This window comes from Cuculus canorus, chromosome Z, assembly GCF_017976375.1.
Source record: "Cuculus canorus isolate bCucCan1 chromosome Z, bCucCan1.pri, whole genome shotgun sequence".
Classification (NCBI taxonomy): Eukaryota; Metazoa; Chordata; class Aves; order Cuculiformes; family Cuculidae; genus Cuculus; species Cuculus canorus.
The window spans coordinates 57,790,650-57,807,455 of NC_071441.1; the positions used below are offsets into that span (position 1 = coordinate 57,790,650).

The 16,806-nt window shown below is 38.6% G+C and overlaps 1 long non-coding RNA gene across 1 annotated transcript in view; it reads right to left on the reverse strand.

The window, feature by feature from the left end:
• Positions 1-8,022: 8,022 nt before the first annotated feature.
• Positions 8,023-16,806, reverse strand: part of LOC128850420 (uncharacterized) — a 99,493-nt gene continuing 90,709 nt past the window's right edge. The window contains exon 3 of the long non-coding RNA XR_008447846.1: positions 8,023-10,349. This is a non-coding gene — a long non-coding RNA (uncharacterized LOC128850420). The remainder of the gene's footprint in view (positions 10,350-16,806) is intronic.

Genomic DNA, 16,806 nt, shown 5'->3' on the forward strand with positions numbered 1-16,806 from the left:
GAAATCAGAAAAACAGTACTTTCTTTTATCCCTTTTTAGGAAATTTTAATTCCTTTTGGCTTTTGAAATGAAAGCCAAAATGGAACTGCTTGAAACAATATGAAACACAATTTGTTTCAAAGCTCTACACTTTCAAAGACACACTTTTCCAGTTCTATCTATGAGGAATTCTCCTCTTCAGAAATCTCTCGTTTTTGTCCAGAATTGTTGAATTTATTGCCAAGTGACCTGTAACTTTGTTAAGGATATGAAGGTAATTGGATAATACATTTACCATTCAATAAATTGAGAAGTGTATTTTAGCTACATAAATATAGCTGACTCAGCAGTTTCCTTCCCAGTTTAATAGCCTTTTCACTTGCAGTAAAAAAAAAGGAAGCCCTGGTTTCATATTATACCACAACAGACTTCTTGCAATTGATTTGAAAACATGAACCAGTGAGCCTGTTGCTGCAGGGAATGAGCACCATCAGCCCGTGTCCCCACTGCACGGGGATGCCAGGAATGCCAGCCACGCAATGAATGTGATTTACTGAGCCAGACCTGCCCCCAGACTGCTGTCCAGATGAAACACATCTGGAAGCCTGCCCACTGGAAAGACAGGAATGGGCATTATTTAATGCTTGAGATTTTTTGGGAACGGGACCAAAACCCTCTTCTGTGGGAGGAAATGAGAGAGGAAATGGCTTGTTATTCAGAAAAAGAGAGACAAAAAGAGAGAGAAGTGAGCTGTGAAGGTGAGGATAGGGTTGGCGAGGAAAAGAAGGTTCGTGCCCAATATTCTGGGAGGAAAAGATCTGCTGGAGTCAGAAGTATTAATGAACCAGCACAGATAAGGAAGAAACCTACCTGTTTGGAAGGTAATCAGCTCTTGATAGAAAAGTGCAGCCTTGCCAAGAATTATAATTTACAGATAATTAGGGGAAAGGGCTAACATAAATATGAGAAAAACTACAAAATCCTCAAAGCAGACTTAAAAAAAACTGTTAACCTTACAATTCAGCATATTACAGCTGACAGCAAACAGGAAGAGGAAATATAGGCATTACATAATTAAATCCGAGACAACATACCTTTTAATAAGGGTAATCAGTCAAATTTTTATGTTGACTCAGGCAGTAGAGGTTGCTTTCAGCCTAGAACTATATCACAAATTGTTCAGTGCTGGAAACTGCCCTTACCAGGAGAAGCTGCCGAATACCACTTGTTCCAAGGACCTGCATTCAGGGAATCAGCAAAGTACATCAAAACCCTCACAATTTTACACAAAAGAGATGAAATCACCGAGGTACTAAGGGAAGACAGATCTTTCCCAGAAGCATGTGTTCTGGGTCAATACTACAGTACTGTCAGAAAGCTTATAATATTGTATCCGATCTGTAGATGAAAGTTGTAGGATTTTATTCTCTAGTGCCCCTCCTCAAACACTGAAAATTGCAAAAATTGCAAGCAGGAAAAAAATAGGTTTTCATCAAAACAATCTGAAAAAGGCTGAAATGGAAGGGAGGAGTGTCAGGAAGCAAGTAAGAGAGCTTTGTATGTCTCAATACTCTCTACACTCTGTGATATCTGCTCTATAGGAAAATAAAGCTTTTACTATAACAAGTGGAATAAAACATGGTGCTTGGACTCAACACTGCTCCTCCGTCACTGCCTAGTGGCCAAGCCCTGTTCTTTTGCATCTAGAAAGTCTCCCGGAAGAAATAAATATTATCACACATGATTCCCTTAGGATGCTAACAGAACTAAACAGAATCGTTTTCCTTTCCAGCAAGAGAATTTTCTGTTGTTCACTGAAATAGCAGGAGAATGTGCATCCTTACAGCATTTTAACGGAAATAATGACAGAGGCAATTTCTGTTAATATTTCAATATACTGCAGGGTAACAAAAATCTGCAAAGGTTTGTGAGGCTGAATATATACATATATAATTTTTTTTAACATAACTTTTGACATGGAAAATATACTATTAGCAAATGGGTCTTTCTTCCTACACTTTGAGATTTCATTGGTGCTTAAAGGAAGGTTTAATTCTTTTATCTCTGGGGGATGAGGATAAAACCATTTCCTGACACATACATCATTTTTTGTGACATCTTAAAAAAACTAATGGAAGAAAATGTGAGAGTGTGGGCATTTCAGTGTCTTACCTGGCATGCCCCAAACCCCAATGTAATTGATAATTTCATATTAAAATAACTTGATAAAACCACTTATTTTTTGTGTGTTGCGGAGGGAAGGTTTGGTTTCATTAATATTTTTCTACTACTGGTCTATACATGCTTGAGTTGTTTCACAGCCTTCTTGCCTGTTCACTGGGATGATAGCTAGAGGCAATCAAACGGGGGCCAGTAGTACAATGCTCCTTTGAACAATGTTTCACAGAAAAGACATCTGTTGTGCATACAATCAGTCTTTCAAGGACTAAAAGAGGTGTTACCTACATTTCACTTCCTCATACAAATCTCTAGGTTCCTTAAATTCCACATATATGCCATCACAAGTAGTGTAGTTTTCTTTGTGAAGACACACAGCTTGATTTGGATATTAAAGGCATCTTGGAATTCATACATCCGGACTGGATAAGACATTTCTTCATCTGTAGGGCCTATATAAATATTGTTCTAGGGGAGATTCAGCTGAACCAGCAATCAGAAAAATGGAGTCCTCTGAAGGCAAATGTATTTCTTATTTCTTGGCTATGATATTAATAAGTGAGGTGTGAAATTCCCTTTTCATGACATGGTATTTGCAAGTAACTCAAAGCAAAATATTTGTGCTACATTCTGTTCACCTTATTCACTCCATTAGTCCTACCACCTTCAAGAAGGCTTGTGCTGTGCATACAGCAAGTGGGATTTGGCTCTTTATTCTACTTCAGCCCACTGCAGTTTGCTTTTGCACAATGACAGACCAGGGAGACAGATGCATGCATTAAATTTAAGTTTCATTAACTTCCCTTAGTCCTAACTGCTGCTGACGTTCAGGTTCAGGTTTCATGGGGCTGCAGGCTTGTACAGCGGTTTTGGCTTTGTGGTTACAGCTGGCTTTCTGCTCCTGAAACACAGAGGCATTGGAGGAGTCCTACTTTTCAACCATCTTTGGGTTCACGTTGTTATGGAGACAAAACCTGACTGCCTGGTTTCTGTGTGGACAGTGGTAAGATAGTGTGACAGTGATATTTAGGGGTCTGAAGGCTGAGCTAGACAGTAGTGCAAGAGAAATCAGAGAAGCACCCTCATTTAAATGGGCAGGAGGGAAAATGGCAACCACATACATAGCCTGGTAATGACAAAAAAATATATGTTTCCAAATGCAATGGTGACCACTGCCCACCCAGTCAGTCCCGCTGCTAAGAAGCACCCAATGGCAGCTGTTAACACAAACCTTGTGCAGAGAAAGGTAAGCGTTATTGTGAAGGCTGAAAGCACTCAACTATGTGTCTTGTGAGGAAGGAGTACTTATTTTGGAAAGGCTAGAGCCTTCTTATTAAATAATAATTTTAAAAAAGTTTTTAACCCCTGTGGGGTTTTGCAGCATCTCGACATAAGTTGCCAAAGATTTCTTTTATTAAGGCGCTTTCCAATACTAATCTACTTATTCAATATCTTACAGTTCTGCATATGTATGTGAGGGTTTGTAATTTCAGCTTTAAATACATATAAAATTTATTCTGATTTTCCTATCGCAATGTTCCTCTCTTCAATTTTCTGCAGAGTGACTGTGGTGGGTAACTACTGCTGGGGCATGCTGTGATAAGAACAACTGCTGCTGAGCCTTTCAGTGGCAAGAGCCTCTAAGCTGGAGCTGCACAGAGCAGCAGCCTGGATAGGCCAAGGCAGCTGATTCAGGCAACACAACTTGAAATATCATTATAATAATGAATTCACATCTTGAGCGGGCTGACAGTGCTTGGATTTACAGATTCCTTCTAAAACACACAAGATTGATGCTGTACTTTAATTAACAGCCTGGCTGATCCCGGACTTCCAAAATCGGTGATGCTGCAGCATGCACAGACGTTGCTGAATAAACAGCACCTTTGAAAGAGCCGCTTTTCAGCCTGGTGAACCTCCTTCAGGTTTCCAGGTTGGCTGTTTGTCAAGCTCACAGCATTTGGTGGCTGCTGGTAATTGATTTTTTGTTTGTTTTATGAAGAGTTTCATTCAAATGCTTTGAAGAACCTTGGCAGCACTTAAGTGATTGCAGCTAGTGGTGGAAAATGTAAGTCAGAGCAAGAAATGGTCAGGGTATGCCAACAACCCATGAGTTTGGAGGATTCAAAACTCCAAGGCAATACTTTGGTTGGTTCACTGTAATAAGAAATAATTCTGCAGATGTAATCCGAATGAAACATACTGAAATGCAAATGTGCCTTTGGGTCTGAAGAACTCACAAAAGAGTGATGCTGGCATTATGTCAGCATGACATTACCTACATTATGATTTTCACAAACACATCCAGGGGAAAAGAGAAAAAAATGATGAATTGATTCTTCTTTTTAGACAGGAACGGGCTGTACTTACTTACTACAAGTCTATAGGCATGTGAATAATCTTCCTCCTCTGATTCCTTATGCAATTTAGTAATCCTCATCTCCCCTGCCCCTTGAGCTGGCTGATCTGGTGCACTGTGAGCAGACTATATACCCTACCCCCACCCCTGTTTCCCAAATGTGCATGTCAAAACCAGCCACCTAAATTAATATTTAGACATCTAGTTTCCAAAGCCTTGGAGCCTCTGAAACATAATTCTGCAAGCCCAACACCAAATTGCATGTTTGACACTCTTCAACATAGAAATAATAATTAGAAGTTCACCCCATAGTTGAGGTAGAAATGCAAACTTGCCTGGCAATAGTTGTCAACGCTGACTACCAGCTGTTTCATGGTGAGAAAAAATAACATAAAGATGACAAAAATTGTTAGAAGTATCTACGATGTGGATTTTAATTATTAATTCAAGTTGATCATTGACCACATCCTCCTTAAACACCACCATTGACAGGAATATGTGCAATAACGGGGCACAAGCAGAGGTGGTTTTGGATACCACCCCATCCTAGGTGGTGCTCCCTATTACTAGGAGAGCAATTAATCAGAAGGTGATGCCTAAGGAACCCCTGCTGCATGTGGGGTTTCCTCTTCACAAACGTTTCTTTATCAGGGCTGCCACCTTAAAAGTTAGCAAAAGGACCAGTGAAGAACAGGGACTTTTTGCCAGAAAACTGCCTTCTTTCTTAATATATACACACGGCCCTTGACAGGGTGATGTGCTCCCCTCCAAAGGAGTTTCCGTTGTGTAAGCTCTTTCAGAAGTTTTTGAATAGGGAGGAAAATAGAGTCTGCTTGTCAAACAACAACTGGACCCACATAAAATACACTCAGAATTCTTTATATATTCACTGTATTTTATAAAGGATTTAGTTTCACACACTCCAAGAGGTCAAAAAGCAACATCAAAAGAGAAAACTCCTTCTGGGATCATGTCTTCTGCACTGAGCATTACCACACGCAGGCAAATAGTGGGTGACTCATACCTGCTGTTTCTTGACTCTGGGTTAAACTTGGAACATAAATTATGTCAATCTGCTCATGTAAATTTTCCACAAATCATGGCTGGCTTGAGTTATATGACACACTTTATTTTCCCCAACTGCAGGTATATTTGAATTCAAGTAGGCTGTCAAGTAAATATTTAAAGGTGAAACATATAAATGAGGACAAAGCACAGCCACTAAATGCTGATGATATGGTCCTTTTTCACGGCATGAGTGCTGGAAGATTATCCTGCAAATATAAAAAGATATCTTGATTAAAAATAGCATGTGCTACCTTAGAGTGTCTTGAGCAGTGAATAAAGATCTCACATTTGGAGAAGTTATACTTTTCAAATTTAAAATAAAACTTTTTTTAATTAGAGATTGTCTTCTTTTCTTCCAGGCCATGATTATATCATTATTGTTCAGGATATTACGAATGCCAGGAGAAACAAAAGAATTAAGAATCAATTAATTATTAATAAATTGTAATCATATTTGAAGATAGTGGATTATTGAATGTATAGAATAAGATTTTTGCTAAGAATAATGGTGGAGAAGAAATTGTTAAAAAATAAAATGCTTTTTTTTGCGACTATTTCTTTTTTTCTTTTTGATCATAGGCTAAGTTGCAGCCATCTGTCTGTTTCTGCACCTATCTAAATATATGCCTGAATATATTTTGGGGGGTTATGTCTAATTTACCAGGCCAGCAGAAAGCCACATCCACTCTAGACGCATTCTCTTCTTAAAGCTTCAGATAAAGGGGTCAAGGTCATAGCTGAGCCAGCTTGTAGAATAGGAATTGAATCACAGTAACTTTCCTAGGTTGAGAAATGTAGGCAAGAGTTTTGCTCTGTGATTCATTTCCTTTTAAGTGTATTCAGTTCCATTTCTCAAGCTTTAGAATATTTTTAAGCTATCCCTTTGTTTTAGATCTTCCTTAGCACAACTTTGTGCTAGTGCTGAGAAAACAAGAATAGGTCGGGTTTAAAAGTTCCTTGTTCTGTAGTTCGGGTGATCCAGGGAAAAATTCTCTCAACAGATTCTTGGAGGAGTGATGCTCATTCCAATTACAAATAAATCAGCTGTGCTTCCCAAGGAAGAGTGACTCTTAGTGCGTAGAGCTCAAAAGTCAAACATAAACAAGGAGTTTGGAAAAACACGTTCCACCAAACTGGTAGCCAAATGGTTCTTTTTGCATACTGTGTGATATAAAATAAAGATCAATTCTCAGTTAGGAAACCATATCATTTAATATTACTGTCTTTCATGACTAAAAATGAAGTACTGAGGTTCTCATGCCAGCTTCATTTGTAATTTAGTCAAATATATTACTTTAAATTGGAAATATAATTATGGAGATTAAAATTTCTCTTTTCTTGAAGCATGCTGGTTGGAAGTCATTCCAGGTGTGTGACTTAGTATCCAAACCTGATTTCATTAAAGAAAATGCCTGCACTATAAAGCTTCAACCATAACTAACATGGTGCTCCACGTCGTTAGTGATGGAAAAATTGCACAAGGCACAATTTAATTAGTAAGACATTCTTCTTCAATAGTTACAGGCAGACCACTGAGAATGAATAAAGTTGTTTTTGACTTCACAGGAGGATAGTATAAAGGACTGGGCACCAGAAGGTTGTGGGACATACAGATAAAACAAGCAATCAGGAGAATTTACAGGGCACATGTTATGGTATGGGAAACTCATGAAAACTCCTTGTTTGTAAAATCCGCAGTTTAGAGGCAGCCAGACCCCTAAATCTACCCTATCTGACTGTGGCAAATTTGCCAGAAGAAGAGTGTTGTAATGCCAAATGCCATAAGACACAACAACCTCCAAGAGGAGGCATCCTAAGGGTTGTGTGATTATTGTGGTGTACAATTTCTGGTCATTTGCTAGTGAAATTTGGCCATAGGCAAGCCAGTGGATTTTGAAACCTCAGTCCAGTGTTGGTAGAAGTGCACCTTAAAAATGAAGTAAGAGAGTAATCAGCTCATCTACAAAGCTCTTTGTTCACTGACTACTACATAATAGCATCTCCTCTTAAAAGAAATCATAGCAACTGAGTGTAAGAAGCTATTTTTATTTTGAAAAATGAAACATAATTATTTAGAACATTTTCTAAAAGAGCACTTTGTAACGTAAGAAGAATATAGTGCAGTAACAACATAATATCTTAAGATATTCTCTTATTCTGAGTAGTGCTGCCTCTGTGTATATTCAGAATAATATTAAGCAGAAATACAAGCGACTTGCAATTGTGTTTCTGGGAGGTAAAAAGACTCAGGGACCTATGAAAGAGCAGAAAGTACTCCAGAATTCATCCTGTTACTCCTGTGAGGCTTTTGGGTATGGGATGTTAGTTTGAGACTCCATTACCTTGCTTTATAACTGTTTTATAGCCCACATGCCAAAACAGCACTAGTTTAGTTTTGATATACATGTTTATGTATCTCTTTGGGAGTTATTACTACTTTTATTTGCTAAATTGGGGAGAATTCCAAATCATGTGACATTTGTTTCATATGTTCAACCTCTGCCTGAGTTGAGTACTTATATTTACAGTCTGTGTTTCACAGTGTGTGCTGTTGCTTCAACATTTTACTTAGCAAAATAGAAATAGAGGAACAAATAAAGGCACCAAATGTGAAGTATAGCCAGAAGGCTTTGACAGAAATAACAGCAGGGCTACTTCATCTTTACAGCATTTGATTCAGTGACATTGCAACTGACAAGGTTTCTGCTTTGAGCATTTAATTCTGTAATTTAAAGTACACTTCAATACAACATAAAAAGGAGGAACGTCCAATTCAGCTGCATACAAGAATCCAAAAGTTTAAAGTGATATAAACACTAGTGTACACGATCATATTTTTCATTTGATTATTTTATACACAAACCTGCTAACTTTGGGTAAAAAATAGTAGTAATCAGACACTAATATACTCTGCAGATGCCTGAAACTTAACTAGTACTTCATAGAACAATTGTTTGTTCACAGAATAGGGTAACTGCAATTTTAAATGAATGAAAACTTCATCAATTATATTGAATTTAAGAAACAGATAAAAGCATAAAAGTGAAATTCAAAAGTCATTCACAAATAGAAATATCTGTTTGGTCAAAGAATCTTTGTCCGGTGTATCACAATATTTGGTTTCATAAATTACATTGTAACCTTATAGAGGGAAATATCAAATTAGATAAACCAAACTAGTTTGAATGTAAGAGGTCAAAATTTCTGAATGACTTTTTGAATAAAGAGAGAACTATGACCTTCTTGTTGTTATCTATGTTTCTCTTCAGGGATACAACATTTTGTCACATTAGCTTCTGATTAGTTACACATATGGTGAAAAATTATTACCCTCAACCAACATTACAGTCCCCACCCCCTTGCAGAAGACATTATTATTATTATCATTATTACATGTGGTTTCACTTACCAACTCTGATAACATACAACCTGATGCTATAAAACCAAAATGCCTGGACAGTTTTAAAAGGTTTGCCTGCAGCATATTATGAATAAAGAGACAGAGATGATTGACTGGAAATAACAACTCAACAACTTGACTCCGCAGTAATAGGAATGGCAGTCATGAAGGAAGAGAATGGGGCAATATTTCTAGCCTGTTGCGCCCTGTGGTGTCTGCAGTGACATCTAATTGCCCTGTTTTGCTAGGTCTATTGTAACATAGTTTTAAAAATCAGAATAATTGGATTTGGTCATAGCTGAAGCTGGTACAGGATAAAAGTAAAATCCGGGTTGCATAGGTGCTATTTGGGGAAGATACAGTGGACATACAGGGAGTATCAGTTTCACTCTTTGTTGGGATGTCCTGGCTGTCCAATTCTGTATTCCCCAAGCAACAGACTATCTAAGCATTGCAAGTGCCTGAGCTGTGGAAAATAAATGCTTTTGCCAGAGGTGAATTGGTTATATCCACTGGGTACACCTACTCTGTGTCAGCTGCTCTGTGGGAGTTTATTTGTTATTAAATTCCTCCACCTTTCTGATATGGGAAGTAGGCATGGTCATGTTCAGTTGATCATAAAAACGATACTCAGGATTACAAGGCAACTTGGAAAAAAATCTTGCTTTGGAGTATGAAAATATTTCAGGCTGTTTACCTTAGAAATGAGAGACGCGAGAAGAGACACTGTACAAAAAAACAATGCAATAAATGTAGATCCATAAGTTTCCTAGCTCACCGGGAGAGTGTGAAGGGCATTTAATAAAACCAAAAGGTGGAAAATTAACTAATGATAAATTAGAAAAAAAATCTTTCACACAAGATGTATAAAAACTGTGAAACTCCTTATCATAGAGGCTCTTGGAGGACAAGAAAGTAATAGGATTTAAAAAGGATTAGACATTTATATGAATATCTGGAAGAGTCATGGGTATAATTAAAGATACCAAACATTTCAGAAGGGCTATTAAGCCTTGCATTCAAGCCTTACACTGGATGCTATTAATGAAGGTATTTCTACATGGATGTTTGCAGGCAGACATGGGCTGACTCTGCTGGTATTCTCCTGCCACTGGAGATGAAACATCTTCAGCTGCTGACCCTCAGTTAGAGCAGCATGGAGCCAAGTGAGGGAGATTGAGCAAATCTGTCAGCTTGCAAAAGGTGGTAAAACCTGGAGATCTGGCAGCTCTGACCACCTGCAAGACGTATGAAGACCACGGTTCTGAACTGCTGTAGCAACAACGATGTTCCTGAGTGCTACTATTCCGCTTCCCATTTGCATCTTTACGCAGACATCACTCCCATGACATTTGGTTTCAGCACCTGTGCAAGGTAAGTGCAAAAGTAGTGTTACCCCACACTTTAAGAAAACACACAATATGAAAGGTACAGAGCACCTGCCATATTTTATTTATTTTTCTCTTTATGCTTTAGCAAATTTATTAATGCCCCTTTTGTATGTGGCTGCAATAGTAAAACAGCTGCTACAGTAAACTACAACTTCAAAAGTTGGCTTGAATTTCTCAAAATTAAATTAATATTTACTTGCTTCAGTAATTTATTCTCAGAGGGATTTTTCATGGCTATTGTGTATTCAAGAAAGGCTTTTCCTCTCTCCTACTCACTTAAGTTTGACAATATGACTTTTGATACCCTTTCCAGCTGACTATTGTAGCAGCACACAGAGGATAAACACAGTTTTGTTGCTTTGTAGGTGGTGGGGAGTGATTATTTGTTTCTTTCCACCATCTATGTCTCATCACTGGGACTCAACACGACAATGGCTGAGCTGGGACAAGGAGGAACCATGTTTTCTCATGCAGTGCTCTTAAGGGTATGATAACCCATTGCAGAAGAAAGGAACTTATTGTAATATCTGTGCTGCACTTGTCTGAAGATATTGGACAAGACTGGTGGTTCAGATGTAGGATCTGGAGTTTTAGTTAAGGTGGACTGACTTATAAAAGCTGGAAGCAGAGTGAAAGACAATTTTTTATGGCACCTGTAATGTAGTTCTTGATTGTATTTTCAAAAGCAATTGCAAAAACTGGGATTTTTTTCATCTCTGGTAATTTTTGTGAATATGCTTTAGGTTTCTACACTGTCTCGGTTCCTTGGCAAGATGAGCTGACCAACTGGATGTTGCACACTCTCGTTAAAATGTGACCAATTCCTCGTTCACTCTGACTTTGACATACACAAGAAATATATATTACTCTGATCTCAGGTCTATTGTACCATGCTGAGAACACATGGCATGATGCTGTTGCTTGAGCACCTTGTCATTTTCATGATCATTCTGTATTGCAGTATTACATTATTTCATTCCATCACTGAAGACAGAGTATACACTTGATGAAGAAAGTGCTTTTTAAGAATTGCGCAATAACTATGCATTGAAATAGATGAGAGTTTTAATACAGGTGTCTGAATATACAAAGGATATAATAAAACATAAGGGCTTCTTCAGTGGGAACTATTTTTGGAGATAATAAGCCAGAAGCTGAGCTAGTGAATTAATGTGATATATTGAATTTTTGCCCGTTTACACTGCATTCAGTTAGACGTTCCAGCTTTAAACTGCCTAGGTTAGGATAGCCCAGTGGTTATGATATTAAAGTAGTCTTTTCGATTCAGTTCCTGGAATTGCTACAACTTCCGTGGTTTACCTTGGGCAAATCTCTTAGCTTTTCTGTGTTTCATTTCTCCATCTAGAATGTAGGAGTAATAATACCTTCTTGCTTCACAGAGATACTCTGTAAATGACTGTATGAGCATGCATATAAAAATGACCATGTATCATTTGAATACTGCACTGTATTCAAATGTTGGCAGCGAACCAACTGCTGGAGACATATTCACTCAAGTCTGCAGTGGTTGGTTGGCCACGACAGGAAATCAGTTAGCAAGACTTGAATAACTCAGCACAGAAAGATACCAGAAAAAAAAGACTTATTAGCGCTGTTTTCACAGGGAATGGTGATGGAAGAAGGCAAGGGACTTTCTCCCTGCAATTGAGCTAATATTTATATGTAATTCAAAAGAAGGCCAGAGCTGTGCTAGTAAAAAGTTCTGTAATGTTGAGCTGGTGATGGTTCTTCCATGCCTACCTGGATGACCTCAGCCTTCAAAGCTGCCAAAGATGAGACCTTTCATGAACAAGAACCATTCTATTTATTTTCCAGAACAGTCATATTTGATGAAGTTTTTCAGATTTTGCTTCCGGTGTGGATGTGATTAAACACTTTGCTTGTAGGTGAGGGTTACTGGAGGAACATGTTCACAATGAAGGTCCTCAGTGCTCTCCCAGGTGCCAGACCAGACATAGCCATACAGAGGAGTTCTAATCAGCACAGGTTAGAACCACTTGACATTTCAATCCATCAGCCTATGTTGAGTGCAACACAGCTATAGGAAATGATGGACTAAGTTCAAATTTTATGTGGGCCTCTGCCACTTGGTAAAGACAAAAAGGAGTCTAAAAGACGACGGAAGAAATTCGTACCAGTTACATAAACATCCCACCTGGAAATACTTAGCTTTAACAGCCCTCACCATGCTTCCACCACGAACGAATCTTGATGCTAAGGCCTGTGATTCCCATCTATCTTCTTACATATGAGTGTGTAACTACCGCTGTTGCACTGGGGGCCTCCCACAGCAACTGGGCAGAATTTGTTCATTCTCTTACCACGCTGGTTTTGTCTGTCTGTATTTTTACTGGATGACAGGTAAGCAAACAGCATGCCCATGCAGGTTAGCTTCTTACAGAGCAGTAAATACTTGCTGAAACAGTGGTGGCCAAGGCAGGCACAGCTAACAACAGCCTCTGATCCAGGTGACGAGTCCTTCATGCCAATTACCTCTTGTGGAGGTCTAAACTTCACTTCCTCCACGTGTACACCCGCTGCCAAAATTAGCAAGAGCTACTTGCATACAGCGATAGGCAATCTTTTAGTGGATTGGGAGGGTGATCCAGTTTACAGATGGAAAAGGAAAAGTGACAGAAACCCCAGAAAATCCTCAGATTGCTTAAGAAATCCCTTTTCTCCCTTTCAGAGTACTTATTCGTTTCTCACGGGTTGGTGTTTTTCTTCCTACTGATGCTGAATGCTGATAAGAGTGTTCTTGGTACAGCCTTCAGAACTCACTCAGCTGCTGAACAAACTCAGGGACTTTCCCTTACACTAGACAATAGCAAATTGCCTGATTTATACACACCTCTGGCCAAATACCTCCTCACTAACACCAGTATAAATCCAAAATAATTCCACTTACCTTGCCAAAACCAGCACAAATTTGGAGGTGGAGTGGCAGCACTAAAATAAACTGAGTTTACTATTTTAACATCATATTTAAAAATAAACTTGCTTTCTATTACTGCCTATGTTTCTGTTGCCCTCTATAGCATCAGTCATAAGTAACAGAAAGGTTCCTATATCTGCTTTTAATTAACATTCAATAAAGCAGATCTTGTGTGCCATAGCTGCAGCTACCTGAACTTAAGTCTGCCATCAGGCAGATCTATTACATGAAATTATTGTGTAATAATTATTAAAATATTTCCCTGAGTTTTACTATTCATTCATTAATTCTTGCATTAAATGCAAGCAAGAATTATGGCAGTTGTGAGGTGCTAAAGTTTTATGCAGGTTGGTAGTGGGAAAGTCTGCAAAAGCCTGGTGTTTAAAGGGGATTGGAAGACGTGCAGTCTCTGACTGCGTGGGATAGAGGCACTGCTTGCCCAAGGTCCAATAAAACTCTACATAAGCTGTGAATGAATCATACATTCGATTTAAGTAGAGACACCATTTTTCAGATACAAAAGGATTTACTACATCCTGATTTTGTACTGATCAAGACTTTACTGGCTTCTGTCAGAGTAAGACAGGGGATCTGAACAAGAGAAACCCACATAAAAGTAAATCTATCAGAGAGAATACATAAAATAAATGGCATGTTAGCTGAGTACAGTCCTTCAAAACGGATTAAAGGATCAGGTCACCCAGTGCCTCAGGACAGCTTCTCAACTCTGAAATACCCTGGTGTTCACTGTCAGTAAATGTCCGGATGGAGGCTTCTTAAAAAGCAGGAACCCTAACTGATCATCCCCTCTGGAAATGCACGTAAAAGTCACAGAAACAGTTAAAAAAATAATAGAATAACAGGTTATTTACAAACCAGTGTTTGACCAAAGGCCAAATCTCCATCTACTGATTTGGAGTGGCAGTTCTTTAAACCTTAGGCTAACATGTTGCTGTATTCCCAAGTTTTAAATAATTTTCCTTTGAAATGGGGATTTTAAAACACTCAGTAAAGTATGCATGTGCAGCCTTCTCACTGAAAACCCAAAATGAAGTGCTTGCTCTGCAAAGCATTTTGTATTACACATTTGGGGCATAACATACATAAAAGTCTCTATATGATTCACCTCACCTCCAAGCATAACCTTGTATTTTTTAAATTTTTTCATTTAGTGAGAACAGAAAGATCACTTGTAAAGATTACAGAAAAAAATTACAGAATCTGGAAAATGGCATGTTTTTTTGCTATAGGAGTAAACAGGGGGTGGTTAAATCTGATCGTTTATCTCAAACTTTACACCAGCTTTGCCATGAGCTTGTTGACAGATCTTCTTTCTGTCATCAAGTCAACCCAAAGATAGGTCCTCGCAAATAATGTCCCAGACACTGTAAATAGGACTAAATAGCAAAAGAATCTGACTCAAACTGATACAGGTAAGATATCAAACAGAGAACTGGAGAACAGGATAGACAATTTTCTACACAGACAGCTGATATCCTTTCCCAACTTAGAGCTAATGCTCATTGATCCTAAGAAAACCCTGTTGATGTGCAATTCATTTTGAACAGATATATACAATTTAATGTGGTTTGTTCTTTGCATTCAGTAGCAAATCTTTTTGGCAACTAGTTGCTTGTTAATGCACAGGTCCCTTTAGGTCCAGTAGCTATTAAGGGAACAAATAACAAAACTTTATTTTTCAACTGATGAAAAATATCCAAGTAAATAATGTTTTATCAGTAGAAGAATAAGTTATCACCTTTTAAAAAGGTAAGTGCATACTCTAGGGCATTCTTCACCTACACTTCAATTGTCAATAGGCATTTTTCCCAGTCTGCAGCTGTGCTATGATCAGTCCACAAAGTTGAAAACAGAAGGGGTGGTTATTGTCCTCCTCCCACTGCACGCAATGCTGTTGAGATGCCTTGTAGTAGAGAAACTTCAAGGCTGATTGTACAGTTGCCTTGTACAGTCATGTCAAATAAATAAATGAAATCAAGACCTGATATCACATCTTGTCTCTAACTCTGTTTCTAGTTACAGAAGGCACTGCATGGGCTCAGCCTTGTACAACACAATGTTGTACAAGTAAACTGAGGTTTCAGGGTGTGGTGCATGTGGATGAGTGGATATCAGAAATTCAGAATGCTGTTTATTTCATCCCGGGTTATTCTGCCCACGGCATTCTTTGCCAGTGGTACAGAAATTCTCCTACTCCTGGCAGCACTAGCACTGGGAATATTCCCCGTGCCTGGTAATGTTGCACAAAGTATTAAGAAAAAAAGCCCGAAAGGGGTTTTATATCCTTTGGCATTCCCTGCCAATGAGCTGCAAATTAATTTAAAAAGCAGAGACATGAGAAAAAAGACAAGCAACAGGCTGTGACCGACTGGAATTCAGTGAGGCTCAGGGGTGGGAATGAGATAGCTGTAAACTACCTTTGCTCCTCTCTTAATTTAGTGCTGATATTTTTCCAGTTTAAATTTTAGAATCCTGACGGCTGCTCTGAGTTATAGGAGTTGCCAGTGTTCTCAGGAGGTTTTCTTCTTTCTGCTGTTTGTGAAGTGAAAGTCACGCAAGGAAAGTATCTCGTGTCAATCACAGGCTGGGATTCCTTTGATGTCGGCATTTACTTAAACTTTCAGACTACTTTAATATTTCACAGCTAACTTGTGACAAGGGCAATAACAATTAAATCAAAGCAAATAAACTGGTTGGCTTTAGATGTACCTTATCAATCCCAGTCCTTCCACATATCTCTTAATGATTTTGCCACCGAACTGTCAAAGACATGATTAAAAAAAGTGCCTGCTAAAAGTCTTTATGCTGATGAATTTGATCCTCAGCGCTCTGTTACTACTCAAGACAATTAATTCTTGGCCATGACTTACACCCCTGACAATTAAAGTAGGGTCTGGCACAAGAATTTTTGTGAATAAAAAAAATACAGTGTCTCGTGGTGTGTCACCACACTGAGCTGTTTTTTGACCCAATAAAAATAGAACGCATTTAAGTGAAATGGGTGAGGAAAGGGAAGAAGAATAGATGTGAAGTTTAAGGAGGCAGTTGGTCAGCACGCTTTTCTGGTGACTTCTGTGTTATTTTTTTCAGATGACATACAATTTGCCCACTTGGTGCCCTAAGCTGTTAATGTGATCATCGGTGGTGCATGCAGACAAAACACAGCTTCCCCTTTGCTTATGCTATCCTGTGCCTTTTCTCAGCAATGAAATCAGTTGGTTATCCAGTTTCATGATTACACTGTAATTCAAAAAATCATGTAAGCAAGCACCTAATTACATCCCTTGTCAGAAAAGTCTTAACACCTCTGTGGTTTTAAGCATATTCAAAACACAATGATTTCAGTGTGGTTTACAAATGTAGTCCATGAAGTCTGAAGATCAGGGATGCCATCAGGACTATGACAGCTCCCAAATGGCATTGATGTGATGCTGGAGTAGCTGGGCACCAGCAT